At 32.5% G+C, this 20,369-nt stretch overlaps 1 long non-coding RNA gene across 2 annotated transcripts in view; it reads right to left on the reverse strand.

The window, feature by feature from the left end:
• Positions 1–1,005: 1,005 nt before the first annotated feature.
• Positions 1,006–20,369, reverse strand: part of LOC143254615 (uncharacterized) — a 31,781-nt gene continuing 12,417 nt past the window's right edge. For both annotated transcript variants that reach the window (XR_013030279.1, XR_013030278.1), the window contains one exon: positions 1,006–1,238. This is a non-coding gene — a long non-coding RNA (uncharacterized LOC143254615). The remainder of the gene's footprint in view (positions 1,239–20,369) is intronic.

Here is a 20,369-nt window from a genome sequence, read left to right on the forward strand (position 1 = left end):
ATAGAGCATATAGCTATGAATTACCTTGCCTTGCCAGGTTTATTGAATGTGTCACATTTTTAAAAAAAAATTAAAACTGTTGTAGATTTCTAAAGCATAACACCCTAATATACACAACAACAAAAACAGTTAAAGGGCAAACCTATAATATTGTCTGAAAAAGTTAACTGAATGTTGCTCTGCCATGTAATGGTTGATACATTATTATTGTAAATTTTTCATTATTTTCGTTAATATTGAATTAATTATGAGCAAATTGTATTTTATTTGGTGAAAATGAAACAACATAAAGGTGACTGAGCAAAAAATTGTAAGCTTAACTATTCAAGCCCTTCTAGAACGTCCTTGAATATATATACATTAATGCTTAGCTTTCCATATGTAGATATCTAAAAAAACAACAAAAAAACCCAACAGTAACGAACTTCCCCTTCATGGAAATGTCTTTTCCTAGCTAAAACTTCTAGAACATTCTTGAATGTTATGTAAATTGAGGCTTAGTTTACCATATGTAGGTCTGCATAAAAAAACAAACAAACAAAATACTCTTTCATGGAAAGGTCTTTTCATAGCCAAAAGTTTTGCTGATATGTTTGTGTTGAACGTGTCACATTGTAGAGCAAAACAATTACTAATTAAACTGTTGGTAAGAGAGAGACAGTATTCCTTAGCATTTTAATGGAAAATAAAGCAAACAGAACAGTGAGAAAAAATTAAAATTGTAAATAAAAGAGATCCATATTCTTAACTTTGTTTAACCTAACTGTATTAGTGAACTTACAGGACACTGATAACTCATAAAGAAGCTGTTAAAAGTGAAATATTGAGCTAATACAAATACATTCTGGAGATATTTTATTTAACTTAAAAGAAACCCACTTTGTGGGTACCTTATATCATAGTTTAGTCATTGAAAATTGGATGTGCAGCATCATTTTCTTTAATTTTTTCAAATAATCTAATTGGCACACAAGATTTGCATTTATGCTAAACTCAGTCAAAACTAGTGATATCACACAGATGTTTATTGATTTGCATAATAAGACATTCAATTTACTTGAGAAACTTTAACAAACATGCTTGAATCAGTCCAAGATTGTCTTTGTTTGCTGCTGTTCTACATGTTACATGATCTTGCTGCTTTGCATAAATTGGAGGGTTACATTCCATTTTTCTTTGACTTTCTGCCCTTCCTTTTCTTAATTTCGATGGTTTGCCCAAACTTACATGGATAATATCTGCAGAAAAATATGTCTCTCATTTCTTGAATATGATATAAGAGAATACAGAACTAAGTATGGAAGAACACATGTAAGGCAGTTAAAAAGTATGACACAGCTGTATACTTCTAAGTTTACACATTTAGATATGCAGATGCTTAAGATCCAGAAAGAAGCCATAGTTGACAACTGGACAAATCTAATGCTGATAACACAGATCTTTTTAGTCTGCCCCTACCTGATGATGATCTCAAAAATTAAAAATGTTGGGGAGCAAGCATACTGGGATTTCAAGAAAAATCAACTTGAGAATGATTCTTTCTCTTAGAAATTACATGGCAAGATGAACAAACTGAAATTGAAGGCCTTCTTGTATACAATCTGGAAAATATTTCTTACCAGCCCAATGATGTATTACTTAACCAGGTGATTACTACTGCTGAGCTATCAGTCACTAAAGGTAATTATATCAAAACATCATCTGCAAAACATACATCTCTTTTAGAAAACATTGTTAGAATTTGCCACTTTAGATGATACTGATTAGTGGGAATTATTGACAGGTCTCATGGATTATATAACATAATACATTCACTGCTGTTAGATACACATATGCATCAAAGGGCGTGTTAGCTCATGTTGCAGATGCATATATATGTCAACTAAACAACTGAACCAGATACATTTTATTATAGGTGGCATATGTTAGATGTTAATTCTGATGTGATAGCACTCAGATGAGGGTCTTCACTTGTAACAATTGTGTTTAGTTGTAAATTTGTATATTATATATGTATTTTCTTGTTGGCTTTTATGAGATGGGTAAAAATAGTACTCCTTTAAAGCTCTTGCTAAGAGAAATGACAACCCACCTACTGATAGGCTTTAACAAAACAAAGCTACTCCTTAACTTTTCCTGTTGAAGAATGGATAGCTTGTACTGTCTCTATAAAAAGTTCTTTCTTGATGAGTTTGTGGTATTATGGAGAGGTCACCTTGTTTTCAGGTAGAATATAAAAAAAAGAGAGATATTGGGCAAAACTTTATCGCCTAACAGAATCATCTGGTTTGGTTGTGAAACATTTTTACTGTGGTGCATTGAATGGTATAGGATGACAGGGGCATACTGGGAAGGGTTTTCATCTCATGGAAGGAAAACTAAATATTGGTCATGCCCTCTACATGTACAATTTCCTGGCGCATAAGCTCCTAGAACTAAATACACACTGCACAGGAACTTTTTACTCTAATTGCAGTGATAATTCTAAAGCTGTTGCTGATGCAAATTTGGAAAAAAAAAGAAAGAAAGTGTCTTCATTCAAATGATATGGCAATAAATAAGTGGAAAAATAAAGGGAAAGTTCTCTCAATTCCAATTGTTTATAGTCAAAATGATAGACATTACAAATAGTAGAAGAAAAGTTGCAAGCAGATCTAAGACTGTTGCACAATACAACAGATTTGTTTGGCATACGTTGATGAGATCAAATTATTTCATATACTCCAAGTGAAAGAAAAATTTGGCTATGCATGGTACATGAAACATAGTGTTCAGATTGTTCAGATGATGATGCTCAATACTTTCTACTTATCCAGAAAATACTTATATGACAAAACAATTTTGTAAGAGTTTCACCTTTCAGTCATACAGGAGCTTCTACATTCTTCATCCATTGCTAGGCCTACTTGCACTCATTAACAGAAGGAAACAAAGAATATTTATAAACCATTGTTGAGTATGTTTTGAAGGGATAAATTGTAAAGACACAATGCATCATTATGAAAATTGTTCTAAAAATCAGCCCTTTCTATAGAGCCATGTTTTACAAAATCTTGTTAGTAAATAATGACTAAAAAGAAGTGTAACAGAATTTTTTCTTTGTTTCATCTTTTACAGTTGATGCATGTGAGCAAGTAATAATAAAGGAGGTGATATTTCCTTGATTATAACATACTGTTCTTGAAGATGCAATCATATTTAAAAACCATGGAAAAATATTAATAAATAGATGATACACAGTGCATCATACAGCATTTATGAAACATTGTAGTTGTAGTACTGATAATGCTCAAGTTAATCATGCTGCAGATTTCAATTGAATAAGCATATATGACCATAGATATTATCTGATAATATTTTTATTTTATTAAATGTTCCTAATAAAAACAAACCAGTGACTTCTGACATGGGTATCAATCTCTGTGGAAGAAGTGAATGTGTTAGAGACTTATCTTTGAAAAATGAAAATCATTTTTGGTGCAAAATTTCAAACTACTGAACTTGTGAAAACAGTTAAAAATTAATAATTAAATCTAGAAAAATGTTAGTATTCCATTAAAATTGGTATCAACGTTTTATCTGATGGTAAAATTAAAAATGATTTAGCTTTAGTTTGTCAATATCTTTAACACAGAAATTGTTTTGTTAACTTTCAGTGCCTCTGAAAGAAAGTATGACATTTACTCGAAGTATTTTATAGGTAAGTAAATTAGAGTAGGAACATTCTAAATTTCTCTTGGCTTTTACTCTTTGTGCCACTTGCCATTGTTATATTTATGTGGGAATAAATAAAGTAAAACTGCAACTACTAACATTTGATAATAGTTATATACTAACAAAATTTTAAAATTGTGCAAGGATATGCATATGTGTACTACATAACATATTATATGCTTTTTTTTCTGAAAGAACTCACTTGAAATACTGTAAATTACTGTTGTCAAAAGATGAGTTAAATCTGATATTATTAACTACTCAACATTTTGTTTCTAATATGTAGCAGAAATATGGTGAACACAATGTTACATATACAAAGAAATAATTCTCCACAATACTCTGTTAAAATTGGTCTTACAATTCAAACAAAAAATATTTTAAAAGAAATTTATTACAATAATGATATGGTATTTAGATATACTGATGTCCAACAGAAAAATTAAGGTAGCCACAAAATTCTAGTTTTAAACAGTTAAGCAAAGAATTAATTGAATAGAGACAACAAAGAAAAACAGATGTTTGTGTTAATAGCTAAAAACATTATTCACATAAAAAAATTAAATGCATTTATTAACATATAGCTGACTGGCTTCTGTTAACTTGCTGCTAAGGTTAGAGGAAGATTTCAAGGTACATACTGATTATATGAGGATAAAAGAATCACATCTGCACAGGACAATGACCAAAGAGAGAATAGTGTTATATCCCATTTTTTAGATTAGATAAAGCTGTTTTGGTGTGGCTTGTATCCAGTGATCCTGATCCATAGATTATACTTATATAAAGAACTATTTAAAATGGTATTCAAAAGACAACCCACCTAGGTCATACAAATTTGTACACAAATTGGAAAAGTTTTTGTAATTTTTATCTGTGCAACAGGATATTACCTGATTATGACCTTCCAACATATGACTTAGAGATATGCCATATGCAAATCACCTGCATGAAGATTTAGATAAATCACATTAATACATGTACAGACTAGACTGGTTATAGAAGGGTAGAAATTATAAGTTATTTTCACTGTAAGTATAACTTTTTTAAAACTATATACATGTCATTATTAAAACAATAGTTTTCCACTTGAATCCAACAGAAGTTTTAGATAATATATTTTTCTAAAGAGATAAAGTAATTATTTGTCATGCTACTAATTTTGTATTAAAGAACAATTTGTTAATAATCAGTAGGCTATGAGATGAGAAAACTTATGTTAGATTATTTGATGAGGTTGACAAATATCCATTCCCATTGAAAAGTAAACAAGCTATATGAGTCGATGAACCCAACTGACCAAAGTGGAAAATAAATTGATAAATCATGAGAAGAAGGGAAATCCCACAGTAAGAAAACTTGATGGCAACTACCACACATGTGCTAACACTGAACAGTCTGAACAGAACACAAAAAATAAATGGCTTGGCAAATATTGTGTACAGAAGAAATTGAATAGACAGTAGTTTAAGAAAATATCCACTCACTTTTCTTGGCAGCACAAGTCTTGAAGAGAAAGGAGTGGTACAGAAATAAAAATTACTTATCTTTGGAATAGTGTTTTTGTTGATATTAAAAGTATAAATGTCAGAGCATTTCATGCAAGCAAGAAAAAGAAAAATCTTATTTAAAAATCTGATACAGAAAACAATTGGCCAAAGGTTTGAACAGAAACATGAGAGGTCCTGGAGAACAGGTATAGATTCCAGTTTGGAAGATGGACTGGATGAGCAGGGTAACTGATGGGATAAAGCTCAGAGGAAGTCTGTAAGATCCAGCATACGAAAAGGAGAATGTCTGTGGGAAAAAAAACAGAATGTTGTTGACAAAGCCTTTTAGTAACTGATGATCATAGAAATAAATAAACTGCTCTCAAAAAGCCAGGTAAAAGAAAAGACTGGTTCAGTGCTTTATCAGAGCATTTACTGCCAGAACTACAAAGTCCAGAATTAGTAGTCAGAAGAAAAGGAAGTTTCATGATGAAAAGCCACAAAATCATTGGAGAGAGAACTCCATAAGTGAGATTTTCTTCCTGGAGCTGATACCACCAAGGAATATCACACTACTCTGACTAACCACGTTTGTAAAACTGCTAGACATTACTTTCCATTACCTAATTTCAAGCCACACATTACACTTTGCATTGAAGCCCATAAGCAGAAAGCTGAATCTTCAGAAATTCAATAAAATCTCACACCTCAATTGTCAGAGTGGTCTGAATATTAAGAAACGTGAAATTCTTGATCTAAACAGCAATATCAATGCTAATATAATCAATTTCAGCCAAAGAAAATATCAACATTATCTTCCCAAATTTTAAATCCTATTTATGCCCTAAAATGAACAAAACAAAAGGTTTAGTGATGTATTTCAAAATCTACCTTTTCTACTGCATAAGCATATAAACAGTCATTATCTGAAAAATGAACAAAAGTTTTTTATGCAATATCTGATTTAACAGTTTATTTCACTTTTAGCCACGTATTGTTCACCAAGCAATCCATTAGACATAAACTTTCTCTGAACCTATTTATTTATGCAGCCTAAACCAATTATAGTTGGAATTTTCAATGTCCTCCCACAGCAAATCTATTTCCGACATACTTCTAGAACTTATCTGTACACCCTGCTATGTCTTGTGACCATTTTCCTATTTCTTTTACCAAGCAATAAACAGAAACAGAACATTCCTTGAAACTTCCCATTGGTTTATAATTACATGAAAAATTTTAATACTCTACCAGACACTCTCATACCTAACCCTGTCACCTTGAAAGAAGACGTTTATGAAGAAAGTTTGGGACAACATGAGACCCTTCACTCAAAACACAAATTAACAGAATTCACACTTTGATCAAAAAGTAAAAGAACATTCCTGAGAACTGGCAATTGTCTACTTTTTTTGCAATACCCATGACAACTTTCAAGGCCAACCAAAAGAATTTTGGGAGAAATTTAAATCTTTAATACAAGAGAAAAAGAATAACCAATTATTACACCATGTTAAATAAAATAATATTACTGCTAAGACTGACATTGACAAAGCTGATTTGTTAGATAATTACTACCAAGATTCTTTTTTGAAGACTGGTTCACCTCAGTTTAATCAACAACTCAAACCAAAAGTTGACAACCATATAACCTTCCAACCCTAACTATTTTCTCCGGTATTTCCAACCTCTGTCGAAATACAATCATCATTCGACAGTCAGGACTTTTTTAACAGGAAAATATATGCTACAAATCTGAAATAAACATTAGATTACTAAAAAACTCAGCTCCCAGTCATGATGGTATCTGTAATATAATACTTAAAGATGCATCATCCAAACTATTAACACATTTACTCAATGTCATAAACTTTTCTTTCAGATTTTTTCTCAGATTCTTAAATAAAAATTGTAGTCACAGTCATTCCTAAATCAAACACCAACAATTCCTACATTTCAATCCTGACAACTTCAGTCCTACCAGTTTCCTAAGCTGCCTAGGAAAACTACTTGAATAAATTATTTGAGACTTCTATGTCATGAGAAAAACAAAGTGATACCAAAAATCCAAAACTCATCCTGTACAGGTAAACACACCATAGACCACCTAACCAGATTAAACAGATCCATTCACAATACATTCAATAACAACCAAGTCACTATGCCATATTTCTAGATGTAAAGAAATTCTTTACTCTGTTTGACACAATGCCCTTAGAAACTGATTAGATAAAATGAAAATTAATGACACGATCCTCAGATGGGCATCTAACTAAGGGAGTTCCCTTAATGAAGGAATAGTCTCCATGAAAGTTAATAACACCAACTCCAAACCATTTAACATTACAGCAGGAGTTCCCCAAGGCTCTCACCACTCCTTTATATAATCTTTGTGAACAACACCCCTTTTCTGAACCTAACATATAAATATTTCTCACAATGTGCTTATGATATTGCTGTTTAGAACACCTCATGAAACCCCCTAATAACTGCTAATATAATTCAAAACCTAAACGCCATAATTAGTTGATGGAATACTTTGAGGGTTACTCAAAATGACAGGAATTATATCTCGACATAGCCTCAACAAATTTGCCATAAACTTCAAGAAAGTTAAAATCAAACTAAAAAATACTGAAATAAAATTATGCCCCCCAGGCAAGTTTCTAGGTGTAACCTTTGAAAATCATCTTATATGGGCTGAACATTTCAAGCACATACAGAAATCTATCAGCATAAGTATTTCACATTTAAAATGAATTGCAGGAAGAAATAAAGGTTGCAAACCTGAAACAATAATAAAAAAATCTACTCAATCTATGTATGTCCTCTGTTAGTATACAGGTACCAAGTCACCTTCAAAATGTAAAATAGAAATAAACACAAATTACAACTATAACAGAACAGGGTTCTCAATTCTGTCCTAAGACTTCCAAAATCTACCCCAATAAGTCACTTATATAAAACATGTAACATTCAAACAATAAATGAAGGACTAACATCTCTTGCAATTAAATATTACAATAACGCAGAAAATGGAAAACCTTTAATTGCCACTCTTCACACACCTTTGCATAGGTAGATTATTTAGTGCCTGTCCTGTGAAAGTAGGGTTTCTTGGGGATCTCCCATTTTTACTAGCCTTGGTTTTCACTCTTCTCTACATCTGCCATGTTTTTCTGTCAGTAAATACCTACAATTTCTAAAATTACTAGTAACCTCCCCAACCTTATCAAAACTTTACCATTACAAGAGTGGAATGAAGGGAGATAATATTATTCTTAAATAACCCAATTTAAGTGGAATATCTTTCATTTAAAAACTAAATACCTGCCATGATTTCTTGTTTTTGTTTTGTTTGTTCCCAAAGTGGAAACAAATTAACTGAAACAAAGGAGGGTGGAAATTGGCACTGCCAGAAAAGAAGGAGGGAGGTATAATGGAGGGATTACTCACGGGCCCAGGATCATCAGGGGCCTGACCTGTGAAAGTGAGTTTTCTTGAAGAGATTCCAATCCCCCCCTCAATAAATTTCCCAGCACTCTTGGATTTTCTGATCCTAGCCATGGCAAACTGACTTTTTAGAGTGCATTAAATCCTTTGCCAGGAAAAAGGCTTGGAAAGTGGAGAGGTCACAGCTGTGGCTGATTCTTTGGATGGAGCAAGAAGGAAGAAGGAACGTATAATTGTGAAAATACATTCCTCATGCAAATGCACATATAACTCAGTTACTTAACTGAAAAATTGGAATGTGGAGAATAGCTTTCAAAAGATTGACTCTAGTCATCCACATCTATCTCAAGTTGAGAAAACCTGCCATTTTAAACCAAAATATGATGAAGTATTGGTTCAAGAATGAGAGATTTTTAAGAAAGCACTGATATAATATCTTCTTGGTGGGGATGTCAAAAAGATGAGAGAAAAACTCTGAGAGGGTTTGAGGACTTTCTCCACAACATTCATAACCTATAGAGAAGAAACAGCTTCCTCTAGATGCAGAAAGTGCATGTGATCTGAGGGGGATGAAAAGACAATTGGAGAAAAAGAAGTGAAGTGAGTGAAAAAAAAAGTGAGGAGAAGCACCTGTGTGACTCAAATATCATCTACAAAAGAAGTCCACAGGCAAGCAAACAGGAAGAGACAAGTTTCCATTACACCAGAGACCAACCCTCAAAGGAGAGGAAAAAGACATCAAGAAAGAGTAAGAAAATGAGGAACTAAAAGAGAGAGTACTGAAAAGACTCCCAAAGACCCTTTGTACTGAAATAATCAGAGAACACTACTGAAGAGCAGTCTCAGCTCAATTTTTCTAAAACATAAGGAATGCCTTTAACAATCTCATCAAAGGAAAAGTGCTAGATGGATGTCTCTGAGATAAAACTGAGGGAAGTGAATACCTAAGAGTAAGATATTCTGACTAAGCAGCCATAGAAATGAAGAGATCAAGTTAACTGGGACACAGTGGAAAACAAAAGCTGAAAGAATATGGAAAACAGGTATGTGCAAGTTTTTCCAGTAAAAATGGTATTATGATATAAAGACATGAAAGAAATAGAAATAATGGACAGATAGTGATAAAATTGAGTTGGTAAGGGACAAATAAAAGGCATTGGATAGTAAGTAAAAACAAGAAAATGAGAAGATTCCACTTGAGTCTTTTCTTTCAGAATCGAGAGATGGAGGCATATACTACAAAGTAATCTGAGATTCAGCTGAAACAATTGTAGAAAGAGAAAACAGACATATACATGTGCAATCCAAATGGTGAAATATGAATGTTTTGTTACCTGACCCTTGTCAATAAGAAAGAACTAGAAGCAAAAGCAGGTATTGAAACAACATTAGTAGAACTTGTTAAACTATAAGGGGTAGGCTCAGCTCAGATGTTGGAAGTGGGAATTTAAATACATGGTAAAATTAGACCCAACCACCTAGTGTACAATGATGGTAATATCACTGACCATCAGAGTGCCTCCAATCTCTATCACAGTAGTGAAAGAGTGCTGTTGAGGAGTACAGAACATGGATGTGTGATCCAGAAGATCCAAAAAAACTTAATTTTTTTCTTTTTACAAGAAATAAAAAATGTACCTTGATGGTGCATACGTTTATGGTCTAATAACAATAATGAAGAGAGTGTGATGAAAACATGTACACAGGTTAAAACAATAGGAAATAGTGCTGTTCAAGAAATTTTATCAAAGATGATAGGATGCATCTCAAAATTACAAATTTGTTTGAAAAGAAAAAATCAAAATTTTAAGTGAAATTTTAAAAATTTATATTTCTTTCTCTAAATCAAAAAAGTAAAGAAAACTAATACAAATGATAATTAAAGTTTAACATAAGCTAAAAATTTCTGTTAATTCATAAGAAATAAAAACAGCCTGAGATAAACAGTGTCAAAGAAAGAATGTTTTTTTTTTTTTTTGTTTTCAGTCAAATGCTAGTGCTTAGTGTGATTACTGTGCCTGGAAAATGTGTTGCCCTATTATTGATGAAGAAGGGTTGGAGTCTAAGATTACATCGTAGACTAGCACAATTTGCTATATTATGTGTAGGGGTGAGAAATTCATTCAAGATTTATTGAATGTAGTGGCATTTGGTAATTGTTCTCTGTTGTGCTGAAAGTGGGGTGAGCATCTCTGAATGGAACAATTTATTATTTATATTTGAAACAGCTATAGATGATTATAATAGCCATATAAGTCAACCACTGATTGTACACTATGGGCTAGTATTCACACAATACTTTGTTCTACTACAAAAATTATTCACAAGATGAGATTTAAGCAATAACTTTTTTCTAAAATATCTGAAAATAATTTATAAGTATGCTCAGGAAAAGGTGCAAAACAACCATTGAACCTGAGTTAACCTTGTAGATAATCTTATTTTATTTTTATGATGACTTTTTTATAGTTTTGTGGGAAGTGAAAAATAAGCCTGAATCATGGCCATTCTTGTATCCAGTTGATGAGGTTGATGCACCAGGATACTACAGTGTTATACAGGTAATAAAAACGTTGTTTTTTAAACATATTGTTAGTATTTTTGCTAGTTATTTTAATCATACTTATTGCTGTAGTAGAAGAACAGCTCTGTACATGATGAATTCAGGAAAGTTTCAGCATTGTAGTTGTATATAAATAAATTAAGGACTTAAATAAGATTATGTGATTGCAATTTTTTGAAATTTATTATGATAACAATCACTGCATTTCAATGAAAATCTAATAATTACCCCTAAAATTAAAGTTCAAAACAAAAACAAGTAGACTAATATTAAAACAAAAATTTACAGTATAAAATTAGCTAGAAAAGAAACTTTCCAGTTGTATTAGGTATGTGACCAAATAAACTGAGAGTAAATGTTATGATATGCTAATAAGGTTAATGATATGAGTAATGAGAAGCTGACTTTTAGGAGATTTTACATTATTGAACATGACAAAGTTATCTGTAGAACTAAATCCTTATAAGTCAAGTGTCCATTTGTCATTTTTGTAAAGCCTTAATTGTAATCTTAATCATTTTATAACTTTAACTCTTAGTTACTTGCATTTAATATAATTTGTATTTCAGATTCGTTTTTGCTGCTGCTAAATATTTATATTCATTAAAATCCATCTTAGGCAGACTATTTCACAGATACTATGAAAATCCTATTTTTATACACCTCTAAATTGAAATCTATGATAATCTGACTAAGAGGAATATGGTAAATTCTGATAACGTCCTCCCCCCCCCTCTCACAAGATTAGCTTATCTTGTTTTGTTAGTATGTTTCATCCCTTATAGACTTTGGGTTAGTCTGCCCTTGCTTATCATTAGGCAAACTTTCCTTTTCTCAGCCAACAGTTGTTTGGGTCATTTATACCATTTTGGAGGCAAATTCAGATTATCTTGTCCAACTTATCCAAGCCCAATTTTCTAACCTGTGTCTTACCCTCACAATCCTGTTAAAGTGCCTTTTTTCCATTTACCTTCTGTCAAAGGCTCCTCCAAGAAGCCTGAGGGGTTTTCTGGTTAACTCCTCTCCATCCATACTTCTACATGGACTCACATGTTGTTTTCAGCTCTTGTGCTTCAAACATGGTTTGTTTGTTGCCACCTTTTTGGCTGTGACACAGTTTTGGTGCAGACCTGCTTCCAATCTTTTATCTAAGGGATCTGTGCATGGTGCTGTTTTTATGGGATTGTGTTTAATTTGGTTACCAAGTCTTTGGAGATATGAGTGGCCTTGGCTCATATAAATCCTACCCTTAGTAAGTTGGTAGCTCACTTGTTGCAGTCTGTGCTGAGTGTGCCACCAGTTTCTGTCACTCTGTCTTCCCCTTCCCAACCTCTTCCTGATCTACCTTCCTGTGGTACCACAGTTTAATGACTTACTTGACAATGAACAATCTGCCAACAACAGTACTGGTGACTATGTGGTCAGATTGGGTCTAGTGAGAGCTTATCTCTTTAATTTTGTTTATTGATATGGACTTTTTCATGCCAATGCCTGGGTTCAACAAGTGCTCTTGGATGAATATGTTATATTCATTCTCTCCCCTTTTCTATTATCCAGTGTTCCCATTACCTTCCCTTCTTGTCAGGATCCTTTGACAAGCCATCATCTGTCAGAGTCAGTTCTGGACATCATTGTACATAATATAATATTGAACCAGCATCACCAGGCTCATGGATGTTTTACTCCAACCTCTTTATGGTTACCAAAAAGACCACAGAATGGTGTCTTGCCATCAGTATATCCTATCTCAATCAGTATGTTCACACTCCTTGTTTACCACAGAGACATACATTTCTCTTTGATGGGTATTTTCTCCAGTTCTTTGTATGACCAAGATGGACATTTCCAGTGCTTACCTACACATTCTTGTAGCAAAGTGTTTGTGTCAATATTTTTGGTTTGTCCTACAGAATACTGTATGCCAGTTCTGCACCTTTCCTTCCAGTTTAGCCTCAAATACCATACATGTTTTGTCATGTGGTCAGTTCCTTTGTTCAGCATATTCATGCCATGGAGTTATGTCCATGTTTATATAAATGGATGATGTTTATTGCTCATTCTGAATGGGAGTTGGCTTGTTAAACTCATCAGCTTCTTTTCAAAGATGCACAGATGGGCTGGTTAGTCAAATTGGAGAAGTCTTTCTTTTATCCTCCCAGTACCTTATTCATCTGAGTGTTTTCTTCAACACCCACCTCAATCAGGTGTAACTTTCTTATCTCCAACTCTGTTTTATGAAATAGGCTGTTAGGAAAGTCTTGTCTGTAACCTAACTTAAAGCTCATTAGGTTCTATTGCTTTTGAGGATGTGGTCTTCCATGATCCTTCTCATATCCTTGGGTAGGGCCCATATGTGGTTTTTTCAATGGGTCCTTCCAGATTAAGGAATCTCAACTGGGATCCCTTTCCTATGTCCCCTTTACTCATCTCTTGTAGATGATTTCCATTAGTTGTTAGACAGGGTCCGCACATCAACAGGAGTCTTCCTCCTCCATGATCAGATTTACATCTGTTCATGGGTGCATCCCTTCAGGGCTGGGATGCTTGGGTGTATAACTAGAAAGTTTGGGGCCATTGGTCTATACAAGAGAGTTCTCTTCACTTCAGTGTCCTCAAACACCTGGCCATTTATTGAGCTTTGGATCATTTTCTTTCTCTTCCAAGGCACTGGCTGGATATGATTCATTCTGACAATTCTATTGTGATGATTTATATCAATCACCAAAGTTTCAAGAGATCCAGATCCATGTAGTTTTACACTATGGATCATCTTTATTGTGCCCATACACATCAAATTTGTGTGGCATGTCTGATATCAGCTGCTTTCAGTCTTATAACCAATTGCCTTCCATGACTGGATCATGTTTATCCTATGGAGTGTTCCCTGCCTTCTGCCATTTTTGTTGTGTCTATGTACATCTGAGTATGCCCCATATTGATGTCTTTGCTACTGCCCCAAATCACAATTATCTCAGTTTTGGTTTCCAGCATTTTAAGGAAATAAGGAGCAGTGAAAATGAATCTGGAAATAGTATTGTGTTCAGTAGTCTGTCTAAAATAAAGCATAGGATGGGTCACTGAAAATTTAGTAACAATATATGGAGAGTCAATGAATCATGAGTCTTGGTATGGTAATTGTTCAGGGTGTTGTGGGTTCTTCTTCTGTCCATTTGGCTGCCAATCTTTCTCTTTGGTTTTCACCCTGGCCATAATAACGATGATTTTGAGAAGCTGTTTGCAACAGCAGGGTTTGCTTTGGGTATTGTTTTATCACTACAAAAAAATTGCAACTTTCTAGTCCCTTTATAGAAATGATTTCTCAAATATGATCTTTACTCTATTTTCCCTGTATATTTTGATTTATTTTGCTTTTTATTACATGTGACTCATTCTCAAAATTATTTGGTGTTTCCTCCTTCATCTATTATTAGTGTTCATGCAGAATCATTTCCAGAACAGCTATATACACCCACATGTCTTGTCCTCCTTGTTTTCTCAATTCATTTGTTCTGACTTACAGCTGTTCTTGTTTTTCTTTCCTTGATTTCCAATACATAGAATATGTTTTACATGCTGAGGGACAAACTTCCTAAATTCTTTTTTCACTCTGATGCTCAGTTTTCATGCCTTCAGATGTTTTACTGCCTTCCTATATTACCCCTCATTCCTTTATCTTATGCTCAAAGCACTCACTGTACTCCTGACAGGTTTTCTGGAAATGTTTGTCCTCTTTTTTACCACTTTAGCTTGTACTACTTCTGCTCTCTCACTTCTTACTTGGTTCCTTTTACTGTTGGGACTACTTGGGTCAGGATATTCTCCTTGCTGATGTCTACCTACCAGTCTTTTGTATATCTCCAAGATCTTTGTCAGACTCCTTTTTTTTTGCCAAAAGCTCTTCAGTGATGTTCCTTTCTTTCTTTTTTTTAAAACATGGGATAAGGCAGCTCAGTATTAATCCTCATTGTCTTCTTTTGTGTATCATCTTTCTTAACCTTACCCTTCTGTTCCCTTTGTTTAACCTGTTTCATATCATCTTCTCTTCCTTTTGCAGCTTCCTGTTTTTCTTCTTTTTACCATCTTTCCTCTACTATGTCAAGGTCACCACTCATCTTATTGGCAACTATCCTGGCAGATGTAGTCCAGTGGGTGCCTACCTGTCTTGTCTCACCAACCTATGATCTCCATTTACAGCTAATAGATATGATCTATCTCTTTACCTCTTTTCTTACCTTTTGCCTCTTTACTGTTCTTTTGCCTTTGACTCCATTTATCTTCATCATCTCAAGGATGTGTGTGGGTTTGGAACCCTTGAACAAGAATGCCATTGAGAGAATGTTTACTCCTATGCTAGGTTTTCATTCTCATCTGTTTGTGGTCTCCAATCATCCTATTGTACTCTAGCTGGTTTCTAGTCATCCCACAGTTCAAGATTGAGGATCACTTTTCTCTTTGTTGGCACCTTTCACCAAATCTGTTGAATAATGAAGTCAGTGTATTAGAACTTTCTACAAATTCTAGTTGGTCATTCTCCAGATATTTTCTACATTTTGTTCATTGGTATTGAGTCTTATAGTTTTGTGCTCTTCTGTTTAGCATTGCATCACCCCTTATGTCTTTTATCAAGTCATGAGGGCATATGCTCACCATATTCATGGGCTAGAACTCAGGTTCATTTCATTATTATATGGATGATTGACTTCTTGCTTTTTCATGGGAGGCCTCCTTTTGTCACCCCTCTGTTGTACAGAAGGTTACTTTGCTAATCTGGCTAGTGAAGTTTCTCAAGTCGTTTTTCATACCTGCTCAATATCTAGTACATTTTATATGTTGATAAGTCTTTCAACTCTCATCATAGGCAGGTTCAGCCTTTTTCATTTCATCTAAAAACAATGCAATGCTTAGTTACCAGGATTTGAGCTTCTAATTTACACCTTTCATGTGAGTTTTTTTTTTGCTTTGGGGAATTCTGGCTTTCTTGGAGCCACTTATTCTTTTTGACAATGCACACATGTTCATTCATTGAACCTTGTAAAACAACTAAGATTTTTCTCAGTATCTGTTATCTGCTACCTCTTGACAATATTTCTATAATTACATCAGAGCTTTTCTGAATCATGACACGAATTGAGATGTTTGAGCTGTGGAAGAGAGCTCTCTTCACATAAACATGCTTAAACTTGTCATGCATATTCTCATTTCATATCTCTTCTTGTGAATTTCTACCATCATTTCTTATGTCAACCATTGAGGAATACCCATTCCAGGATTCTTTGCTTTTGAATATTGGACTTGAGGTTTTGAGTTCATTCCTGTTCAGCACTTCCCTATTTCCCATGGAGAGGCATCTGCATTCTTTGTTTTGATGAGTTTGTTCTCAGCTGAGCATGTCTTTCAATGATATTTTTGCTACTTCTCTCAACACTAAACTTCTGCCTTTCTGGTCACCAGTTCCTGATCCTTTGGCTTTGACAGTCTCTCCTCACAGCTAGGACTGATTTTACTTTTTTTCTATGGGCCTATCCTTTGTCTTTCTCATGTCTATGCCTTGTTATGTGACACTCCTTTTCAGGTATTATTGGTGGTGTCTGTTTGGTCTACATAACCCTGATGTCTTCTCTTTTGCCAATTGTTGTCCAAGCTCACTTCTTACACTCTTTTGCTCCAACCTCACACATCTCATTTTCACTCATCCTTTCATTTTAATGTGTGGGATATTATTATTGGATATACAGGATATTATTGTTAGATATTCAAGACTGTTTAGTTTAAAAGTGAAAATTTAGTGATTTATTAGTAAATAATTATTTAGTTTTCAAAACAAGTGTTAAAATTTAATTATTATAAAATTATAGTTGATCCAATATTTGTTTCATAACTCTGTATTAGTCACATTTGTGTATGTAGTTTAATTGTTGTACAAGGTTTTTATAATACTGTTGATGTTATCTTACTTGAAGCTTCTAAAGTTTTCTCACTGTATTTCTGTTGTTACTAGAGGACTAGATATTTTTAGATTTTTCTGTTGCATGTTATAAATACTTGCAGAAACAGAAAGTAAGTTAGTGAAAGTAAGGATGTAAAAAGTGAAGTTAGACTGCATGACTGTGCATTTACTCATAAAGAAAATATAGTGGTAAATTCTGCAGAGAGTTTCACAGTTTCTATAAATAATGCGAGTATCAACACAAGTACCAACTTTGTTGAAACCTTTAGGGTAGCAATGATATCTCTTAAGAAAAAACATAAAATTTCATACTTTGAAGTTGTAAATTTTTATTTCTTTGGACAGCCATGCTGCATCTCTTTAATTTTTTTTTTTTTTACATTATATTTATATGTTTCTTATATTAGTTTAAATACTAATATGTCTACCATCACGCAAAATACACTATTGCTAATAAACTATATGACACTACAATGCATTAAAATGTCATATATCATTATGTAAAGTATGCTATAACTTGTATTTTGAAAAATGTAATATAATATGTAATAATTTGTACACACGTATCAAGGCATTAAGGTTTATACCTTCCATAATTTATACAAGATATATTGAATGTGAATGTGTGTTATAATTCATTAAAAGTATTATATGTAAAAGTATAAGCAGTAATAATTAATTATGAGCTGATATAGCTAGGAAATCCCTTTTGTCTTGTTTGTTTCTAAGTTTTTACTTCACAATTTTAAAAACTATTTTATAATCATAAACATAGTTTACAGAAAACATAGGTTAGTATTATCAAAATTGGTTACATTAATAGCCATATTTGCAAGCAGTATATATATAAATAAAATAGACTTGTAACTACTTGTAAAATATTAGAAGTTTTAGTTATATTTTAAAACAATATTTCTTCTAGTATATACTTAGTTATCAGTTTAATATTTCCATTTTTGGTGTTTACTTATGAAAATTATTTTTATAGAATTATACCACTATCTAAATTATTGATACTAAGGCATTAATATAAACCTAGGATCCCATTGATCTAATGACAATTGAAAAAAAAATTGAATGCAAAGAGTATACAAACACAGAAGAGTTTCTGAAAGATTTTAAGAAAATGGTGGACAACTGTCAGCAATACAATGGGAATAGAAGTGGTAAGAGGAACATCTTTGCAGCTATGTAAATCAAGTGTTAAGTAAGACGCTACACTGTTTACATGATACCTGTTAAGAGTTATTTTTGTGATATCTGCATGATTAATATTCTCCTAAGCAAATGTTTATAGACACTTAAAAACAATGGTTATCACAAAAGACATAAAAATTTAATGCCCCAAAAATATCAAAGTACTCTTGAATTGAAATTTATATTTGAAATCTTTTGTATGTTGATATATATCCACTTAGAAATATTTAGTGTCAAGCAAATGTTTGGGGTACCATATGTTGTAACATTATATTCTAAGTGTTTGTGGTTTTAAAAAAATATCTTCAAAACTAGTTGATGTTTCAAGAAGAACTCATTTGTTTTCCCGTCTCTCTCTTCATAGTCATACTTTTTCAAGTTTATTGGATAAAAAAAGCCCAGTTAGACTTATATGCAGAGACGAAGGGTTTTTTGTGTAGATTTTGTACTTTAGTTACAATCTGAGCTCAAGGATAGTTTGTTAATAATTTGGAAGTGTTTCATATGAATAGGTCAGTGAAGTTTTTCTTGAAAGTAATTGTAGATATATTATGTGTTGCTCAGCCTTTGTAATATATGTTCTAGATAGCACCTTTTATAATTGTCAGGTAGTGTTTTCACTGTACCAGACTTTTACAAGTCTGATAACTAGATAGACAAATAATGAATGGAGAATTTATTTTGGATTTTGAATTTGACTTTGAATGTGAAAAACTTTTAAATCTTAAATGATTTTAAAACTGCAGACTGTCCTTCAATTATCCAAGTGTCATTGCATTAAACCAGTTTTTAAAAAAATTCACTCATCTTCAGTATCTCTAAAAAGGGTAGTACAATAAAACACCAAAAAGAAAGGTGAAGCATCTTATATCTGTGAAATGTATTAGAAACATATTCATCTCATACCTATATGAACAGAGTTATTTATGAGAAATAGTAGACACTTTAAATACTGCTTATATAAAGACTTTTTTCATGGTCACATTTGCCTTTTCTCTTGGATATATTATTCTCAGTTTTTCTCATAGAGTACTTACCAGTGACATGAAGAATATTTTGCACTGATTGATCAAGTCAAAATCAAAATATGCATTTCATGGAACTATTTATTTATTCATTTATACTTTTCTAAAAAGGTTCTGAAGTTTATGAATACTATCATTTTCCTGCCAACAATCATCTGTTACATTCATTTTTTATAAATACTATTACTTAATGACATTATAGGTTATTTCACATTACTAAAAATATGTACTAGTATTATATTTCCATATTTATCTATATAATGCAAATATAGAGTTCCAACATGCTTTGCTACATATTAATCTACCACTACATTTTCTAAATGCACAGAGATTGACAATATGTAATACATAATAAGATATACATAATGGTAATCATTTGTGGCTAAACATCTTGTCTTCACGTTGTACATAGCACTACTATACATTTTATTCGTATATAAGAGCAAGAAAAATAAATAATTTAAAAAGAAAACTACAATAATAAAACAGTAATGAAATGATTTTTGTCTATCTGATATTATTTTTTAAAATATTTGTATTTGTAGTCATTATAATGTTTTTTTACAAAATTTTACTTAGACATTTGCCTCAATGTAGCTGTGGCTATGAAAATAGTAGTTACATGTAATGCAAAAGGAATTTTTAAGGTTATTGAAGTTCTAGTTATAGTTCAGTCTACACAAGATTAAACAGTATCTTCAGTATTTAATTTTATCTGCATGTCAGTGACTATGGGGTGATATATATTCGTTTTTTTATGTTTGGCTAAACATAGATTAATCTGTTGCAAAATATAACTAAATTAACATGTTGCTTTTTTCTATCTAATTTCAAGGGTTGAAGGTTTAATTAAAAATAAGTAAAAACATTTAGGAAATCTATTTCAAGCTATCATTTTGCATTATATTTTTTATTTTACTCAGTAGTTATTACCTTCGTTATGATTTCACTTAGATAATAACCTTAAAATATCTAATATT

The sequence above is a fragment of the Tachypleus tridentatus genome, chromosome 6 (genome assembly GCF_004210375.1).
Source record: "Tachypleus tridentatus isolate NWPU-2018 chromosome 6, ASM421037v1, whole genome shotgun sequence".
Classification (NCBI taxonomy): domain Eukaryota; kingdom Metazoa; phylum Arthropoda; class Merostomata; order Xiphosura; family Limulidae; genus Tachypleus; species Tachypleus tridentatus.